Here is a 22,203-nt window from a genome sequence, read left to right as displayed (position 1 = left end):
ATAGGATTGCGCGTTCATTGAACTTGATCTATTAACGCTTTGCAATCCAACTTTGCCGGTCAACCTTTTTGACTTTTGTCTGACTAGAACCCAAGCTTTTTTACTTTTCTTCGTTGACGGTCCAATGTTTTGAAGTGCACCAATACAGCTCACGTTGACCATCGGCTCTTTAGAGACTTCTCATAAAATCAGAACGATATCAAGTGTTGAATCTTAAAACAAGATTGTGGAATCCTGTGCACATTCAAAAGCAAGTTTCTCTCTAAAGAAAATTGATTTTCGCCATCGCTATGAACAAGATTGTTATTTTTGCTCTATTCTATTTAATGTGCATGACTTTTTTTTTTATTTAACCTTACGGTTAAAGGCGTCTCATACCCATTGTATTCATATTGTTTCCACCAAATGCAAAGAACAGATTTTGCATATTTGACAATGTCTGTTATTTTGCAACGAACTGTTCCATCTACATCGAACCTTGTGGTTAGCATACCTCATGATCATCGGCTTCATACTCAGTTTGTTCCAAATGCAAGAACCGTAGTATAATTGACAGAACATAGAAGTACAGATGAGACAGAACAGAGAAAACACTACTACTGCAGTGAACATATAAATCACAATTTTAGATCTATATCTTCCCACATGATAGAAGTATTGTCGATCACAAGTCTACATCTATATCTTTCAACATGATGGACGTATTGTCATGTTGGCCACATAAGGAAGATAAATGTCTTCCTTATGTGTTAGTCACTATTCCAAAGGCTAGTAGCCGTCCGTGATTTACCTCCTCCGTGTTGACTCTGGGATGAGTTAACAGGGACGTTGGAGGCGAGCGTATTCGCCTTTTACCACCATGACGGATGTATTGTCTATCACGAGCACATATATTCAGGTAACACCTCCTTTAGGAATATGCACTCATCTGGCTATTGGACGGTAGACGTATCAGCATGTAATGGCTGAGGTGACAGAGGAGTGATTAGAGGCTTCAAGAATTCCATGATAGTAGAAAAAGAAGGCCGTTTCCGTGGCTCGTTGAAGCTCAAAATATGATTTAAGTTAGTGGGGGTGGACGAAAGAATGAAGAACATCAAGAAACATGTCTGCCAGAGGCAATAGATTGAACATATGTATACCTGGCCCAACAGGACTCAATTATAGCAGCCAGATGTTTATTTACACTACTTGGGATCTCGAGCCTTCTTCCTTTAAAGGCGACTGCAGCAACCAGCTGCAAGGGAACAGCTTGTAATTCTTATACTGGTAAAGAAATGGTACCAAGCAATGGGATCCAGCACGTGCCAGAAGACAGATTATGCATTTGAATATCCTTTTTCTAATTGGAAGTAAAATTTGTTTGTAACTAATGTAATCAAGATGTGTTTTGCAACAAATTTAACCAAATGTGATTCGTTGATGGAATATAGGAATTAAAAAATAGGAAAATGAGCAGGGAAAGCTTAGCCTACTGATAGTCCATGTTTGATGGGTCTCATCCTAGCAGAATTGCCACATCAGGAAGTTAACAAACAACCCAGTGACCCACTAACAGAGGGTTAACAAATTGACGAATAAAACACAAAGCAACATGTATAAGCTATAACCCAACTAAAGATCTACAATAGACCTCTCAAACTTGAATTTGTTTAGGTGTCGTTCATAATCATTGAATCCTTAAATAAAATTGAAGGGTGACTAAAAAAACATTGAACAAGGATGATATGATTTCAATTATACACCAAGTATTAATGTCTGATTTCTCATTTGATGGTTTGCCCCGAAGTACTTCAGGTGCCATCCGCTCAGGCTAATGTGAAATAATAAAACCAAAAGCCATCAATAATATGTGATAGAGGAAACAGATTCAGTGAAGCTAGTTGAACAATGCAAGCAAGTAACTGTTCCTGCAAGAGATCTGGATGAGAGAAATGTGTTTGCTTTAAGTCTTGAAAGACCAAAATCACAGATCTGGATTTCAAAAGAGCAATTTACTGAGGTTATAGTTGATATTAATCACAATCTTTTGACAAGCAAACTTAGTAAGTAACAAAAATCATTGACAACTTTGCATAGAAGCAGCATACAAAAAATAAAATCCCCACGGGGATGTCCAGTTGGTCAGAGAGTCAAAGACTTGCTATAATAGGTAAGGGATCAATTCCCGGCGGACGCATACCCTCGGAGAAAAAAACTCTTCTACCCCTAGCTATTTGGGCGATCGGTTATAAGTTGACCCTATGATTTATCTCTCTTCACGTAACCTAGGGACGAACTCTGAGGGGTGTCTGGGGTGAGCGTAATAATCTTTTTGCTATAAAAGGATACAAAAAAAGGAAGTCCCCATGGGGGTGCCTAGTTGACTAGAGGATGACAACTTTACTACAATGGGATAAGAGGTTAATTCTCAATAGATGCATGCCCTTGGAGGAAAAAAACTCCTCTCACCCTTGCCACTTGGCATTACCTTGTGATTTATATCCCTTTACATAACCTGAGGATAAGCTGTAAGGGACGTAGGTGAGCATAATCACCTTTTACTACAAACGGATAAAAAAAATGAAGGTCGACTTACATCAAAGGATACAAAAAAATAAATCAAAATTTAACAAGATGAATGTACGGCTGTAATAAATACAAATTGAAGTTACAAATATAAGTACTTCACAAGGATCAAAACACATGGTCAAGAGCATTGTATTTGTTAAACTTATATTTGCCTGATATATTTTTGTAAATAATACACTATCAGGTTATACTTATTCAAGTATTTCATCAACCATGAATACAACATTAAACATTATGCATCCATCTGTGCAGAAAGATACCTTTTTTTTAATGCCAAAAAAAGAACATTGGTAGATGGTTGGAGTATGCCAGCAAGTATTAATCTTGTAAAAATTTCTATTGAAATAAATATTCCTTTGCATGTTCAGTTTCGTTCTCTGCCAGTTGTTCAAGAAAGATCATTTGCTTGATTCATTAATATTTTGACAGCAGATTAACTCATCAAAGTGAATCAAACTGCAATGCTCTTTGTAGCTCCGTGGAAGGGTTGCAAACTTTTCTTCCGCATTTGTCTCCAACTTTATCCAAAAATTTGAGCTGCAAGAACTTGATTAATTAAAGATACCATACCATGTCGGTGAGTTTGATTTATTAACATAAATTGTCTAGCATATGTTGCATAAAATAACATTGATGTTAAAATTGATCTTTCCAGAAATCTCATTTAGCAATAAATATGAAGCAAGACTTGCAGAAGTAACACAACATACTCAAATCATACATGGTGCTCTATGGACTAGTAAACAACAACAAATTCATTAGCAGTTAGTAGGAAATTCAGGCTACTTAAGAGTAATAACAATCACATTTGAAATTTGAATGAGGCTATCTGTGCAAACAGTAAATGGGCAGAAAAATATCAGGTGAAACTTTGACTTGATGGTGATAAGAAAACATTGTGCAGACAGTACAAGGTACATAAGGCATATTACTAGGAATCTTACTTTCACAGTATATTTCTCATCAACGAGAAGATTTGGAGACTTCAAATCACGATGCACAATCGGAGGATTACATTTGTGAAGATAATTCATTCCCTCTGCCTGCAGAAGAAATTAGCTTTTAGTATAACCATGCAGCCTTAAAGAATTGTGAAAAGTCACTATGTAAGTTACTGAAGTAGTAGTGATCTTGGTCTCCGTAAGTTTTTATCTTGTGCAGAAAGGCATTTTACATTTAGAAATGCATTTCTTAAAAAGGCAACTATCTCAGCTAATAGAAATCATGTCAGGTGGACTAATAAAACATTAAATGCTTACCGCATCAAATGCCATGCTTAATCTGCGTCTCTCATCTAAAGTTTCCTTTGTGACATTTTTATGTAAAAGTATATACAAACTTCCTCTGCAATAACACAAAATCTTCCATATATCAATCGTATTATGGACTACATTGGGTAATGCTTTTATTAATAGACATGTACTAAGAAAGGGAAATAGACATGTACAAAAAAGGGGGAAAACTTAAGAAAAACTGCATACCTTGGCAAATACTCAGTGACAATGGACAAATTAGGTGGTTCCGTAACAGCACCCATAAACAGAAGGATATTAGGATGTCGTAGACTTCTCATTATAGCAACTGAATGACAGAGGCAACAAAATGACAGAACCTTCATGACAGAGCTTGTGCACACCAGCAGAGAGAGGAAATTATCTCTCTAAATCAAACATCTTTCAGAAAATACAGACATTCACTGGATGCAGTCAATTTACTCATTTTTAGTAAATTGGCAAGCTGTCAATTTTTACAATCTAAGGTTTTTAGTGAGTGCATTGAATATTTTGAAAAATGAATTGGTTTGGCCAATTTGACTGGAAATTATTCCATAATTGATCCACACTAAGCTATACACTTTAATGAGTCCAGATCATTCAAATACAATGTAGAAGGATGCTTTGTTTAATTTTTTGTGTTTATGTTCTTTAGCTCATGTAGTCATATCGTTGTTGCAGCCCCATGGGACCATCTAGAAGTTTTGTCTTCCTCCATATTCTTGGTTGTATGACACCTTTGCCTAAGATTGTAAAATGAAGGTAAATGACTCAATAGGTTCCAAAGAGAGCAGCATAGAGTTCGTTTATGGATTTAGTAAGCTTGGTCTATGTTGTTGTTTTATCAAAAAAAAAAGCTATATTTACCAAGTCGTCCCAAATTTACAAAAATAAAATAAAAAAATGAAAGCATAGAATGATTAGTAAAATCAAGAAAAATGTTAAAATAAGAAGCTTGTTCCTTTTGCAACTGTAAAGTTGATTACATCACCATATATCCTTATAAAAAAATAGCCCTTTTCAACTTGGTTCATAAGTAAAGCACACGAATTGTGTATGTAATACTACTAAAGAGGCTAGTGACAAGTACAAAAAACAATATTTTTCAGTTAGACATGGAACTAGAGTAGTGCAATTTGAATTCAAGAGGCAGTGAAAGATCATAAAATTGCAAAACATGCGCAAAATACTTTGAGATTTACAGCTATCTTTAACACCAACCAAGGTTTTTTAATATCTCGTTCTGAGTTGGAGTTTCAATCCCCAGCCAGATCTGGGAACGAGATGTTTAGGTGCATGCGGATAGTGCCGATACACAATGCCAAAAGGTACGAACACACAAGGGGAAGGAATTATAGAGGAGTAGAAATAAAAGAAAAAAGATTGGAGCAGAAGAAGAAGAAGAAGAATAAAAAATCTTAATAGGCTAACCTCAACACGTGGTCACTTTGCAGAAGCTCACAGAGTAAAACAGCACGCAGAAGGCTTGAGCGAGCAGCTTTGTTTTCTCAGATAGTTTTGTGGAAGCTTTGTTGTCATCTTAGACAGCTCATAGAAGCTTGTCATTGTCATCTTAGACAGCTCATACAAGTCGGTCAAGCTTCATTGTCATCTCAAAAATTGCAAAAGCTTTGTCATCGTCTCAGAAAGGCAACAGAAGCTTCATCTGTTAGAACTAGAGTTTTCTCCTAACTGTATGAATTCTAGATAACCAAAATAAAAATTTGAATAGAAAAAATAAGAATAAGAAAATCTAGTTTTATCGTAAACATGACATAATATAGTAATACAAAAGCATAACAAAGAACCTAATTGAAGAGCTATGTTTTTATCTTTTAGCATCGTCTAGAAGATCCTGAGGAAGAAAAAGTGAAAGTAAATGAGGAGGATCTTCTAAGGGGCTTAGGGGATAACAACTCCGAAAAACTTCTTGTTAATGGAAACAAGAAACTAAGTCAAGATAATGCACTAAACCTTTGGGGACCTCCCTTTTATATAGGAATCCAATCCGTTATCAGCCCATAAATAATAATGGATTGGACTAAAGAGTTCTACACATTCAACCCACATCCAATAACCCGAAATCCAATAAATTTAAGTTAAATCACTTAAAGAGTTTTGGTATCGCAAGTCTCTTAAATCACATGTGAGCCCACCTTAAGGAATATTAAATCCAACAATCCCCCACTTAGGCTATATGTGATTATAGACAACACGCGAATGTAACTTTAGTTGATATCATATGTTATGGGTACAAAATACACCTGTAAACAATCTGATCCATTAACTTCATTGGTATAAGACTAAAGACGTCATAACTACTATATATGATTGTAACAAGCCCTAACAGTAATCACAATACCAATGTCATTAATGGCATAGATCAAGATGTGTATGTGTAGAGTGAAAATTATATGAAATGTGATCAATACATGTCAATTTCCAACTGGTCCTAACTGACCCAAAAGGGTTTGATCATATTTGTAAATATCGTATGCTAAACTGCAATAGCAAATCATGATCTAAACCTTCTAATTTCTAAATAGAATCTATATCATATTTACAAATACTAAATGCTAAACAGTAGTAAATCATGATATTATATTTCAGAGTGTCCAACAAATAAATAAAATCCCATAAATATTTTGAACTTTAAGTGCGTACAATAATCAAAACAAAATGTTTGTCTTTATTATCAAATATAGAATAATAAATGCAGACTCCCACTAGATGAGTTCTTTTTCCATAAGGACTCTCATATCCACAACATACGCATGAAACACCTTAGGCACCAATTCTTTGGTGAGTGAATCGGCCAACATAGAATTTGTGTTGGGTGTTCTACCATGATTTGACAACTCTGAACTCTTTCTTTAACTGCTAAAAACTTGATATCGATGTGCTTAGACTTCGATGAATTGCGATTGTTCTTGGCATAAAGTTTTGTGGCTTTATTATAGATCTTCAGTTGTCAATGTCATCAACAATATACAACACTGTGATAAATTTCAACAGCCAAATTCCATGATTGGATGCTTCATAGCATGCTATCAACTCTGCCTCCATAGTAGAAGTAGCTATTAGCGTCTGTTTAACGCTCTTCCAAGATATACCTCCTCTAGCATAGCCCGAAGCGTACCTCCTGCTATCCAAGCATCCAGCAAAATCAGAGTCAGAATATCCAATCACCTCTAGATGATTTGATCTTCGATACCTTTAGTTCTTTGCAAATACCGCATCATTCTCTTTACCGCTTTCTAGTGTGATGATCCTGGGTTACTAACATATCTGTCTAATATCCCCACTATAAATGTTATATTTGGCCGAGTACAAACTTATGCATACATGAGACTTCCTACTGTTGGCGCATATGAGAATTGTTCCATCTCATTTATTTCAAATTCAAGCTGTAAACACTGCTGCAAGCTGAACTTGTCACCTCTTGAAACAAGTATGTCACCAGGTGTACAATTCTACGTATCATACCTTATAAGCAACTTTTCAATATAGGCCTATTGTGAAAGTCTAAGAATGCCTCTTGAACGATCACGATAGATCTATATGCCGAAAACAAAGAGTGCTTCACCAAGATCTTTCATTTCAAAATTACTAGATAGAAATGACTTGATTTGATGCAACAAACTCTTATTATTGCTCGCAAGCAATATATCGTCCACGTACAAAACAAGTATAACAAACTTGCTCCCACTGAATTTGAAATATATGCACTGATAAACGGGATTCTCTTTAAAACCATATGAGGAATCACTTGATCAAATTTCTGGTACCATTGACAAGATGTCTGTTTCAAACCATAAATGGACTCCTTTAATCTACATACTAGGTGCTTTGAGTCCTTAGACTCAAAGTTCTCTAGTTGCACCATATACATAGATTCCTCCATATCTCCATTAAGGAATGCAGTCTTTATGTTCATTTGATGTAGCTCCAAATCATAATGAGTTACAAGCGTCATGATTACCCTACAGGAGTCTTTCGTCGATATTGATGAGAAAGTCTCCTTGTAATCAATGTCTTCTTTCTGAGTAAATCCCTTAACAACAAAACGAGTCTTATACTTTTCGATATTGCCCCTTGAATCTCGTTTGATTTTAAATATCCATTTACAAGCAACGGGCTTCTTACTTTCAGGCAATTCGATAAGTTCTCAAACGCCATTGTCTGTCAACTCTTCTTGTATGATGTTAATCCACCTTTCAGGATTAGAGCATTGTTTGACTTCTTGGAAAGATATAGGATCACTTTCTAACCCTATGTCAAAATCATACTCTTGGAGATAAACATAATCACGAGAATTCGTAGTTCTCCATTCCCTTGTGGATCGCCTTAAAGGCACTTGTATTTGAGATGTTTGAGGTACTTGTTCATCAATATGAGGCAATACTTCAATTTCAATAGCAGACTCTTCCAATTGCATTGAAGATGTCATGGGAATATTTTGGTTCACTACGCTCATTGGATGTGTGATATCCACAATGTGCGGTATGGTAACCACACCGCTACTGATCGCACTAGTAGTAACCACAGAAGGATTGCCAACGCATTCCTCAAAAGATACTTCCCTAACCTTATCACTCCCACTATTCGCAATGAACTTGACATTTCCCGTTTTGAAGAAGGATCTATAAGAAGATCATAAAATTTATACCCTCTTGACTTCTCAGAGTAACCTACAAAATTACAGCTAACTGTTCTTGAATCCAGTTTTCTTTCATTAGGCTTGTAAGACCTAGCTTCAGCTGGACAAACCCAGACGTGTAAATGTCTAATGTTAGGCTTTCTACCCGTCCACATCTCGAATGAAGTTGTAGTCACTGCCTTACTAGATACTCTATTAAGTAGGTAAACTGTAGTCATGAGTATTTCGTAAAAAGTAATTCGCAAAAGGTCCTAGATGTTGTTTATCTGATCTATCATATCGACCATAATATTTACCTCCACGGTCGGATCGGATGGCTTAAATTTTCTTACCTAGTTGAAATCAACTTCGGCTTTGAAAATTTTAAATATGTTCAAAGATTACGACTTCTCATGAATAAGGTATAGATAGTCAAATCTGGATTAGTCGTCTACGAAGCTAATAAAATGTGTCAATTCCAAGATGCCTTAGGGAATGGTCCACAAATGTCCACATGTGCTTCAAAATGCGTCGGAGGCGTCCCGCGATGCCTTTGGGACGCCAGAAGCGTCAAAAAAAAAAAAAATCTACGCTCCACGCAAAGACAAACGCTTGTGCTTTTGCACAACGCACAATGAAGTGCGAGCTTCAGAGATCTCATGCGCTTCCGAGGTGTCTGAAGCGACAGACTTGCACCTCGCTGTGCTTCACGCTTAAGCAAGCGAAGCACTCACGTTTAACAACTATGAAACCATTGAATATACTTACACAAGGGATCAAAATGCTTTTTATAAAAATGAAATGAGGAATGATTCACCTAAGACTGGACTGAATTTTATCTCAGTAAAAACACAATGACATTTTAACAACTTTTAATACTTAAAACCTTGGAATAATTAAAACCCTAAATTATGTACTGCACTAAAGAGCTTAGGATCAAGAGCATGAAGGAAATCTCATACAACTACTTAATCAATACCAACGCAGAGCATGGAACAAACTAAAGCATGAGAAAGCTAATAAAATAAATAGTGCTCATTAATATAACACACTTCTAAACTTGTATGGAAAATTTAGTTTGCAGTAGCAACAAGTATTAGAATCTTCAGTCGACATAGTTCATTAAGCAATATTAGAATAACTTGCATACTAAATTACCTTAAAAAGCAATGCTCGATGCCTGTAAAGGCCAAACGATAGCTTTCCCATCGGAGGCACAACAGTGCATGAACTAGCCTTGATCGCCTCACTCCAGTCCTTCTAGCAACGCAGAAGAGCATCTTCTCCATTAAAAGTTATACCCCTTGTGATGCAAATTGATAATTAGTTACTGAAGAAATAAAACCACAACCTGAACTGTAAAGATTTAGTCTCCAAAGATTTACCCCATTTGTGTGCAGACAAGCTTTGCTAGCTGATCCACCATATCTTTAGCTGTAGCACAGCTACATGAAAGGCCATTTACAATTGTTTCCAAATGCCTTAGGTCTGGATCATGCTGCCTATCTATAAGAACTACTTCAACGGATGACTCACTCGGATGAATAGTCTTCAATGACTCAATTGATGGAATTGGGTTCTCTTCTTCTACGCCAGTACATAAGGTCCACACAAATGGATCCATTCCCTGAATTAGGTAAAACCCATCTGGAATCTTATCATGATACGATAAACATCCATTTACCTGTTGGAGTAAAAGAGTATTGTTTATTTTTTTGAGGGCATATACCTGTTTGGTTATCATAGTTCTTAGAATCATGATTTGAGGGCATATATACATTCTATACCCTCACCCCTTCCATCTCATACCAAAATATCAGAAATCTAAGGCCCCTAGGTCAATCAATGGATTTGGGTCAAAACTCATTGATGGACCTAAAGGACCCCGATCAGACACATTCCTATGGGTTCACATGGCTCACAATAGTTTAAATATGCCCTCATTTACTTTGTTTAGGCCTTCGTTAGTCCAAACAATTTGATTTTTTTTTTTTTGTATATTGTGGTGATAGTCTGAGAAGATCAACACCACGTTGGTGCTGATTTCGAAAACCAACACCAAGCCTGGTGATGAGAAGCCAAGGCCATGTTGGTACTGGTTTACATAGATTAGCACCAACATGGAGCTGATTTTCTCAGACCAGCACTACAACGTATAAAAATATTCAAATCGTTTGGACCAACGCTGGAAGGCCTAAAAAAAGTAAATGAGGTCATATTTGAACTTTTGTGAGCCATATGAACCCATAGGACTTGGAATGGGTCCGATAGGGGTCCTCTAGGTCCATTAATAGATTTTGACCGAAACTCATTAATTGATCTAGGGGCCTTGAATTTCTAAAATTTTGATATGAAATGGACGGGGTGAGTGTATAACATGTATATATGCCCTCCCACCTTCGTTTTGAGACTCACACAAGAATCCATGGATGCATGCCAAGTGGCACAGATGTTGGTCCTGATCTTGCAAAATCAGTACCAATGTGGTTCTGGTCTTGCAAAACCAGCACCACGTTGGTTCTGATCTTGTAAAACCAAAACCAACGTTGCCTTGGCTTCTCATCACCAGGCTTGGTGCTGGTTTTCGAAGATCAGCACCAACGTGGTGCTGATCTTCTTAGATCAACATCACAATGTACAAAAAGATTCAAATCGTTTAGACCAACGTTGGAAAGGCCTAAAAAGTGTAATGAGAGCATATTTAAACTCCTGTGACTCATGTGACTCCATAGGACTTAGAATGGGTCTGATCAGGATCCTTTAGGTTATCAATGGATTTTGACTGAACCTCATTGATTGACCTAGGGGCCTTGGATTTCTAAAATTTTAGTATAGGATGGAAGGGGTGAGTTTATAAAATATATATATATTCTCCAACCATGGTTCTGAGACTCGTAAGAATCGATAGCCCGTGCCCAGTAGCACGAACGCTGATGTTGATCTTGTTGGGATGTATACTATAAGCCTAGCTTTTGTATGAATATCTGTTTTGAAATATTTTGAAATGAGAATCACTTTGGTCAAATGTTTGCATTTTATATTTATATATGTCAATGCAGTTGTCCATTTAATTTATATTATAGATAACATGGTGTGTGGTGTCACACAGAAGATCATGTTATCGGTTCCTTATAAATTATAAATAGTAGCTCACAACCAAGATGAATTGAAACAAACCACTGGAACGGTTGTAGTATAATTTGGTATTAGTCTGTCTTGACTATAAAATTACACTAGTACACTATGTGTGTATTGAGCAGGACCGTTTGAGATTGTTCGATTTATACTGACTACATAAAAGAACAGAACCTCTGTTATTATGGATGTGCGTCCTCTTAATTCCTATATAATAACAAACACGTATACTTAGTATTTATTTCTTTAACTTATCAATGGGTGAGATTTATTTGTTAAATCAATAGGCCCGATGAGCTGGGAGATAGTATTATTTATATAGTGTGTTGTTAATTATAAAAGAAAACTATGTCCTAATTATTTAGGTTGATGATGTCCCCTTGAGGAGCTCATAAGGATTATCATATAAACCCTGTAGGTGGACTTAGTCCGGCATGATAATAAAGTTGAGTAGTACTACTCTTGAAATCAGATGTTAATTAATTGGGTTGTCAGTAACTCAATTAATTAACGGGCATACGATATCTTAAAGACAGGGAGATTAACGCACTCATGTTAAGAAGGAGCCCATATTGTAATATGGGCTAGTGCGGTAGTTTAATAATAACCCTTTAGTGGTATGGGTTATATTGATGGACTTGGGTTGGGTGTTCGGGCCGAACACAGGAAGCCCAAGCCCATCAGGGGGCCTAAACCAATTCCTCCTCTAGGTCCCTGTTGTAGCCTCTATATAAAGCCTTGCATCCACCCATCCATAACTTTGTTTGGTTTAACTTGGTTATAGAAAGGGAGATTTTTTCTTAACAGAATTCTGTTATTTTTCTTTCTTTGTAACCGACGGCAAACCTATAAAAAGGAGTAGGTGGTGGTCCCTAAAACATAATTTTCTAATTCTCCACAATTCTCTTCTCCTCCTTGTGGTCGGCGCCCCTTCTTCCCTTGCTAGGGCCGGCCACATCTCCACCTAGGGTCGGCCACATCTCTTCCTTGTGGTCGGCGCCCCTCCTCCACAACTAGGGTCGGTGCCCCCCTTCTCCTCCTCTTCCTTGGTGGGCGGCGGCTCGAAGAAGTTGAAGAAGAGGAAGAAGAGAAGAGAAGAAAGAAGATTAGAAGGTACCCCATCCTAGAGCCTCCTTTTGTAGCCGGCGGTTTGGAAACCGAGAAGAGAAGGAGGGTGGTGATGTCTTGGTAGATCGTTGCCCACACGACGTTTAAGAAGAGGAGAGGAATACGGCAAAAGATCAAGAGGTCTTTAACTACAAAGAAAAGGTACAACTAGTTTTTTAATTCCGTTGCGGAATTAGTCAAGTTTTCTTTGTATCGATTTTGAATACCAACACAAGAGGCCAACGATCTTGTACTTCGACCAATGTGTGCTTTGATCCGTCAAGAACTCGCTTGATTGATCAAACACATGTCTGATCGAACATGCGGGTTGCTAGGAATAGTTTAGTACTTGTACAATTTTTGTACGGGGAAATTTAAACAAAACGGAATTCCAACGCCCTTCAGATCTTGCAAACCAGTACCAATGTGGTCCTAGTCTTGTAAAAGCAGCACCACGTTGATGCTGGTCTTGCAAAAGTAGCACCACCATGGCCTTGGTTTCTCATCACCAGGAATGGTGTTATTTTCCAAATATCAGCACCAACATGGTGTTGATCCTCTCAAACCATCACCATAATGTACAAAAAAGATTCAAATCGTTTGGACCAATGCTGGAAGGTCCGATCTAGATCCTCTAAGTCTATCAATGAGTTTTGACCGAAACTCATTGATTGACCTAGGGGTCTTGGATTTTTGAAATTTTAGCATGGGATGGAAGAGATGAGTGTACAGAATGTATATATGCCTTCCAACCATGGTTCTGAGACTCACACAAGAATCTATGGTTGTGTGCCAAGTAGCACGAACATTGATATTGATCTTACAAAACCATCACCAACGTGGTTCTAGTCTTACAAAAGCAACACCATGTTGATTCTAGTTTTGCAAAACCAACATCAACATAGCCTTGGCTTCTCATCATCGGGCTTGGTGTTGGTTTCTGAAGATAAGCACCAACGTGGTACTGATCTTCTAAGACCAGCACCACAATGTATAAAAAGATTCAAATCATTTGGCCCAACGCTAGGAAGACCTTAAAAGAGTAAATGAGGGCATATTTGAACTCCTGTGACCCATATGAACCCATAGGACTTGGAATGGGTCTAATCGGGGTCATCTAGGTCCATCAATGGATTTTGATCGAAACTCATTGAATGACCTAGGAGCCTTGGATTTCTAAAATTTTGGTATGGGATGAAAGAGGTGAGTTTATAAAATATATATATGCTCTCCAACCATGGTTCCAAGACTCACACAAGAATCTATGGTCGTGTGCCAAGTGGCACGGATGTTGGTGCTCATCTTGCAAAACCATCACCAATGTGGTGTTGGTTTGCACGTTGATTCTAGTCTTGTAAAACTAGTACCAACGTGGCCTTGGCATCTCATCACTAGGTTTGGTGCTGGTTTTCGAAGATCAACACCAACGTGGTGCTGATCTTCTCAAACCAACACCACAATGTACAAAAAGATTCAAATCATTTAGACCAACGCTGGAAGACCTAAAAAGAGTAAATGAGAGCATATTTGAACTTCCGTGACCCATGTGAATCTATAGGACTTGGAATGGATCCGATCGGGGTCCTCTAAGTCCATCAATAGATTTTGACTAAAACTCATTGATTGACCTAGGAGTCTTGGATTTCTGAAATTTTGGTATTGGATGGAAGAGGTGAGTTTATAGAATATATATATGTCCTCCAACTATGATTCTGAGACTCACACAAGAATTTATGGCCGCGTGCCATGTGACACAGACGTTGATGCTAATCTTGCAAAACTAGGACCAACATGGTGCTGGTCTTGCAAAACCAGCACCACGTTGCCTCTTGGATTTTTTAAACTCAATATCCTGTTTCAATTGCTAGTGAATGGCAATATCAATAGTTTCTATCTAATGGTTTCATTTCACTATTAATATTGGTAAAATTCACATGCAGAACTGAGTTTCATAAAAAAATTGAAAACTTTTGTTAAAAATATGACAGATATAAAATATCATCCAAGAATTAAAAATTCCAATTTTACAAATTCGAGTTCACATGAGGAAAATTGTCTACACATAGGTCAAACAAGCCAAATGTGAGTTGCAGATTAAGGAAGCACTCCTAATCCCAATACCTAAGGGAACTTCAACTTGGAGTCCTTGTATATAAACCTGTGTGATGCAAATTAATGTAAGCAAATAGTAATAACCATAAAATAATGCATGATTTATACAGAATGATTTTTCGAATTCATTCTTCATATCAGAATGAATTTCCAATGTCTGTATCCTTTATGAGCTTCGAAATATTTGCATTCGGATATACTAAAATAGATTTATAGAAGGCTTAAACCAATCTACTGTTTAACTAGTAAAAGACTTAGTTTTTCATGTGTAATCATAAAACATGAGAATGCTCTGTTTTTACATGAATAGAATAAGTTAGCAATTCTATCTAACTGAAACAAATCTAGATTCATGATAGATAACATATACAAAAATCATGATATATTTCAATTTGTGAAATTTAACTAGCAATAACTTGTAACTATTAAATAGAATGTAAAATAGTTTACGTATAGGGTTGAAATCTAACACTTTGACTGACGGGCAAGATATAACAAGCAACTGTCTAAGGGAAAACTTGAGCTATAACTTTCATCATAGCAAGATCCTGATAAGTGATGATCACGTTTGGTGCAAATTTCATCCCAGTTCTTGGTTTTCGATCATCATCAACCTAGGGAGCGTATAGCTAATTGTCATAGAGATTCTTCCATTAATGTAGATTGTTTGATTTAGAAAATCAAGCAACAGTATAGGTGGGAGCACAAACAATATATTACTTACTGGATAGCTATAAATCGAGCAACAATTTTTTTGCTTGATTCTTGAAGTTCACTACAATCAGAATCTCATCTAAAAATTGAATATGCTTGTAAATTTCTTTGTCAGGCAAGAAAGGAAACATTCTACATAGGTCAATGTAAATTACAAAATGATTACGATGATAATAATAATAACGATACAAAATCCAGAATAAAATATTACTTTGTAATACTAGGTACGTTGGTGTTATTTTTTAAAAACCAGCACCAACGTGGTGTTAGTCTTTTAAAACCACCACCATGTTGTTGTTGATTTTCTTTCAAAACCAGCACCACGTTGGTGTTGGTCTTTCAAAACCAGCACAACATTGGTGTTCGTCTTTGAAAACCAACACCCCGTTACCAGTACTAAGTTGGTGCTAGTTTTGAAAGATCAACACTATTAAGATCAGCACCAATGCTGTTAATCTTTCAAAACCAACACAAACTTGGTGACCACGTTGCCAACACCAAGTCGGTGCAGACAACGTGGTGCTGGTTTTAAAAGAAAATCAGTATCAAGTTGGTGCTGGTTTTGAAAGAAAATCAGCACCAATATGGTGGTGGTTTTGAAAGACCAACACCATGTTGGTGCTGGTTTTGAAAGAAAACCACCAATGTGGTGCTGGTTTTGAAAGAACAGCACCACGTTGGTGCTGGTTTTGAAAGAAAATCATATCAACGTTTGTGCTAGAACCCTAAAAACCAACAATTGGAGTTCATAAGATCGATATAGAATATGGATTCTAAAACACGAGTAGAAAAAAAAGAGGGAGATGACCAGTATAGTTGTGAGCAAAAATCCTAACTCACTTGGTGCGAGCTGAGAGTTGAACAAGATGACATGTATCTAAAGTTTGAAGCGGAGGAAGAGAGGAGGGGATGAACAACGAAGAGGATTTAGGGCTTTCATTTTAGGGAAGAGAGGGAAGCGAAGGAAGAGAAAGAGCAAAATTAAGCTCGCGCGAAGGAAGTGAGAGATTAAAAAAATTCAAGTTTACGTCGCGTTACCAGCCCACGTATATTGTCGCCCATATAAGGGTGTGCAGGATATCAAAATTATATATATATACGGCGAATAAGTTAGGTCCTTGAAGTTGGGGTCGAAGTCAAGAAAGTTGGTTGATATGGAGGTTAGAATCAAGGAGGAGTCAACACTCGGAGCTACAACGGTCACATGGCTCAGCCAAATAGTCCAACCAGTCGAACCTTTTGTCTGATCAGATCCCGAGTCCCCCGGCTCGATGGAATCCCGAGCCGTCTTAGTTCAATTTAGAAACGAGTCCTCTCGATTTGACTGAATATACTAGACGTACGGCTCGACCAGACTCCTTGTTCGAGTGGATGTCGAGTCCTTAAAGAGACCGAGTCCTCAAGATGGTCAACATTCGTTAGTCGACTAGACCCCGCCCGAGAACAAGGTCTGACTGGACATTAGAGGGGACTCAGCCGACCTACCATCAAAGCGTATTAATGGTTCCAACAACCTAATATTCCTTTTTGGTGTTTTATGTAACTGATGTCAGAGAATCAAGGGAATATACCTTGTGCAATCTGTACGGCAGAAGGTTCTACCTTGCAAAGCACAGAAATGGTAGGTTTATTTTAGGAAAGTTGTTACAATATCAGAATAATCGATCTTCAATCATGCACAGAGGAAAACTAGCACTATATAAAGGGCTCCTAAAGGCGCAAGTATGCAAGCTAGGCTCTAAGAATTCACTATTCATCTTCATGTTCATCATCTTTTTCTCTACCCTCTTGAGCGCCGGTCACTAGCATTTTCATCCTCCTTCGTTCTTCTTTGACACGTGGGCTCAATCACAGCATCAAGTTCCTCTTGCTCAAAGTCTTCTCATGGTCAACCTCAACGCCACCTAGCTGACACGCCACATTCCCCGATTTAAGACGAGATCATATATACAAACCAAGCAAACAAAAGAGTACAAACCAAGCAAGCAGAAGAACCAATATTTACATCAGAAGTTTACATATGAAAAGACATGGGGAATTACAAGAAAATTTACAACAGAACTAGTATTTAGTGAACTGGGACTTGCGGGGAACTTGCGCTGCTTATACTTGCTGCAACTTGCTTGAAGAAGAGGAGGTGAGGTCTTTTAATAGGAGAAAGCAGGGTTGCTTGGGGAGCAAGGAAAGAGAGGTTGCTTGGAGAGGAAGTAAAGGTGTGACGTTGTCAGCTGGCCGAGAGAAAAGAAAAGGTGCTGAAAAGAAAGGCTTGGGGAGAGACAGGTGGTAGTATAAAACGTCATGGATGACATATTAGGTTGTTTGGATGTATTGTAGAGAATTGGTGGAGGTACTGTACAGGCTTAGTGGAGGTAAGAGGTTGAGTTAAGCCAAGATTCCACCATGTTATCCAAATTATTTTCACCTGTGAAATCTAGAGAAGGAGCTTGAGAACTACTAGCTTGAACTAGATTCAGGTTTCAATATAGAGTCGCTTTGTATGCTTTGGCTGAGAGGGCTGAACTAGATAGTCGATTGTTGCAGAATCTTTCAGTTTTCCAATGATAATGTTGGATAAAGGGCTTGACCAGCTAAGTTCTAATTTTCTAGATATTAATGAAAAGCAAGTTCACATGTTTGAGCTGCTAGTTTACAGCTATTCTTGAGAGGACATTGACAATCTATGAACAATAGATGGATAATCAGATACTATTGGGGATACAATAAGTGTGGTGAAGAAAAGGGCATAGTCTTTAGTTAACAGAAATGCTCTATCTAGTGTGAGCAAAAAATTTAGGCCTAGAATTAAATGAATGTTTGTGTGTAGTAAAGGTTTAACCCATAGTTTGGAAAGTGGTAAAGGTGTACTATATTTCCCACAATTATCATAAAATCTGAGATGAGTATTGGTAACAAATTTTGTATATGATAAGTGTTGTTCGTCAAATTAATGACTCACTAATGGTTGGGCTACAGTTTTGATAAGGGAGGTAGGTATGATAGAAAGAAGAGTACTCAATTATCATATCTATATCCCTTATCAAAACTGCAGCCCAACCATGAGTGAGTACTCAATTTAACGGACAACACTTATCATATACTTAATTTGTTCCAACATTATCAGTGGAAAAATGAAAGATTTTGCAACAAACAACTAGCCAATTCAGCCCTCTCAACCAGAGTATACAGAGCAACTCTACATCGAAACCTAAATCCAGTTCAAGCTAGCAGTTCTTAGGCTCCTTCTCTAGATTTCAATGGCGAAAATAATTTGGATAACATGATAGAATCTTGACTCAATAACTCAACCTCCACAGTACCTCCACCAAACCTCTACAGTACCTCCGACAAGCCTCTATAGTATCTCCACCAACCCTCTATAGTACATCCACTCAACCTAATATGTCATCCGTGACGTTTTATACTATCACCTGTCTCTCCCAAAGCCTTTCTTTCCAGCCCCTTTTCTTTTCTCTCGGCTAGCTAGCAACGCCGCACCTTTACTTCCTCTCCAAGCAACCTCTATTTCCTTGCTCCCCAAGCAACCCTGCTTTCTCCTATAAAAAGACCTCACCTCCTCTTCAAGTAAGTCGCAACAAGTGTAAGCAGCACAAGCCCTCCGCAAGTCCTCACTAAATACTAGTTCTATTTGTAAGTTTTCTTGTAATTCCCTGCCTTTTCTTATGTAAACTTCTATGTAAATATTAGCTCCTTTATTTGCTTGGTTTGTACTCTTTTGTTTGCTTGGTTTGTATCTCGCTTTATGGAATGTAAGAAACTTCTATAATAAACATAGTTTGATGATAAGATAAATTTCTTACCTTAGGTCAAGAGGGCTTTGTCCTGTTTTTCTTCTCTAATCTTACTATAAGTCTTCCTCAGTCCTTATCTCAGTAACCATAGGTGAACAATAACTATATCAAGAATAGCCTAAGGATTAACCGAATAAGATCTGTGCAGGCTAAGGAGGGCAGTCCGTCTAAACTCCATATAGCCGGGGCAACGGTTAACGGTGAACTCCTTCCTATACAGATGAGGCTCATTGGAAGATACAGTAAGTATTAGGATAGATAAACAGTGTACTCTTTTGACCTAGTCTAAAACCAACTCAACTAATCTAAAATCAACTCAATTGCCACTAGTCTAAAACCAACTCAACTAGTCTAAAATTTGGTTGCTTTGCAATATATATATATATATATATATATATATATATATATATATATATATAACTTTCTTTTGCTTTGCAACACCTTGTCTTAGCACAGAAGAGATGTTGTAGCCTCGCAAAATAAAACTAATAGCGGCAAAATAAAAAATTAAACAGATAGCAGAGAGGATGAAAGTATCTCCGAACCCAGAACCGATGGGACAAGGACGCAGGGGCAGCACGTTCCGGCAGCACCACCTGATCCGCGGCGTCCAAGAAATTAGGGTCCTCCCCGCACGCCGCCTCGGAGCAGAGTCGGAGCGCCAGAGCTAGCTGGAGCTGGTACGTCTCCTCGGCCTGCTGCGCCCAGCTCTTGGCCGACGACAAGGACAGACCAGCGGCAGCGCCGTCCTGCCCCCGCCCCTCTCCGCCTGTCAATGGACTGAAGCCTTCGGAGTCGACGTTCGACGAAGAGATCGTAGCGAGGAGGCAGTAGTCCCCCGAGAGGGAGCTCTCCCCGTAGCTGCTCCCGCTGGACTGCCGCTGCAGCTGTGGCAGCGCCGTCACAGCCGACGAATTGCTCGGCAAGTCAAAGCGTAGGCGACCCTTGTCGGAGGGAGGAGTATCGAACACGGGCGGCGGAGCGTCGTCAGTGTCCTGGCTGAGGAGGGAGTAGCTGGAACGCCTCCCGGCCATTTTCATTGCCTAAAGGAGAAAATCAACGTAGAACAAATTAAAGGAGACAAAGCATCGAAAAATCAGGTTGGTGGCCAGCGTCGAAGGGAGGAGTTTCATTCAGATTATCTGGGTAATTCATTCCAGAGATTTTATAATCTCCCAAATTCAACTAACAACAAAATCCAATTAACTATAAATTAAATCAAATTACTTAAAATTAATTTAGATTATTTAGTTCAGTAGCAATTAATCTAATTTTTTTTCATTTTAAATTTTCAATCTTCTTTGCAAATTTATAAATAAATAAGTTTTTAAAAAAAATTACACATTCCAATTATTATAATAAAACAATTATAAAATATATATTAATTTCATATTCGAGTTTCAGATGGATTACTCGGACGGAGAGTTAAATATCAAATTAAACCATTAATTTAATTAATATTTTGAGTTATTTCATTCCACCCATCCAAATTTTATTTAACTAAATTAAATAATCTTAATATTATTTGGATCAGACAAATTAATAAATTAATCCAAATAATAAAAGATGAGGGAATAGACATGAGATAGACACATAAGATAGACGACCGAAGCTGAGTTTAGTAAAATATATCGTTACTATTTTTTTCTTGTTTTTTATTTCCAAAAATTGCAATAGCATTGATGCCGAAAGGAGCCTAAAGTAATTTTAATTTTTTTTAATATATTTAAATTCAATATTTTAGATTTTAAATATATTTAAAAAAAATTATCTCTGTTGCTTTCCCTAAATTTTGGTTATATAATGGTATATTTAAGTTGATGTTAAAAAATAATTTTAATTAATAATAATTTGATGATGTCTTTGTTTTTTTCTCAAAGTTTTATGTAATTTTTAGATGTCTATTTTTACTATTCTTTCAAATTAATAAATTAAGATCATTTTTAAAATTCTTACCTGAATTAACCGATTCATTAGTTATCTCCCATGTAAGTTGATATCAAAGCGGGATTGATTTTATGGAATCGGTTGTTATCTCCTTCACAAACGATAGTCTTTATTTTTTTTTATTTTTTTTTTTATATTTGTACGTGAATCAATGAGATTTAAAAGATTACGTGAGTAAATCAACAGAATAGATAGTTTTCCTTTGTATCACATTAGGAAGATTCGTAATGCATTGATAACACTTCTGATGATAATATGATCGAGGATGAATTTTTATATTGGAACAAAAGAATAATTTTAATATTTTTATTCAGTTTGATATTTAAAATATTTTTAAGAATTTTTATTTTTAAAATTTTAAGTCCTTTTAAAATATTTTAAAATTTTAATATGTTTAGATGTTAATATTTATTTTCTTTCTTTATGTCTTAAAATTTAAAATTCATATAAATAATTGTTTGATTGATGTATGAATAATTTTAATTAATAATAATTTGGTCCTTATATTTTTTCTTTTTCCTAAAGTTTGATGTAGTTTTTGAAAATCTATTTTTTATATTCTTTTAAATAAAAATAAATAAAATTGTTTATAATATTCATGTGAATCAACGGATTCAATTATTCCTCCCTTAATTAATATATATACACATTAAACTGACCTTTTTTAAAATAAAAATAAAATATATTGAAAACAAACTTTTTAAAATATCAAAATTAAATCCGCTAATTGCTCTGTCATCCAGAAGAAGCGAGCTGGTGCCAGTTGCCTCCCAGTCCCACAGGACACTGCTGCTCCACAGAGCAGCAGCAGAAGCAAGGTGTAAAAGCACAGTGGAGGTGATCGAGAAAAAGGAAGGGGCAAGTGAAGCGTCGAATCACTGATCAGCACTGAACA

General features: G+C 37.0%; 1 long non-coding RNA gene and 1 pseudogene across 1 annotated transcript; both read right to left on the bottom strand.

Moving 5' to 3' along the window:
• Positions 1-361: 361 nt before the first annotated feature.
• LOC121991221 lies at positions 362-21,301 on the bottom strand (annotated as a pseudogene).
• On the bottom strand, positions 17,152-19,070 carry LOC121993040. Its single transcript, XR_006115054.1, has 2 exons — positions 17,595-19,070; positions 17,152-17,460 (listed from the first exon to the last, which is right to left on the bottom strand). It is a non-coding gene; the product is annotated as an uncharacterized LOC121993040 (long non-coding RNA).
• Positions 21,302-22,203: the final 902 nt, after the last annotated feature.

This window comes from Zingiber officinale, chromosome 6B (assembly GCF_018446385.1).
Source record: "Zingiber officinale cultivar Zhangliang chromosome 6B, Zo_v1.1, whole genome shotgun sequence".
NCBI lineage: Eukaryota > Viridiplantae > Streptophyta > Magnoliopsida > Zingiberales > Zingiberaceae > Zingiber > Zingiber officinale.
This window is presented reverse-complemented; position numbering and strand designations above follow the sequence as displayed.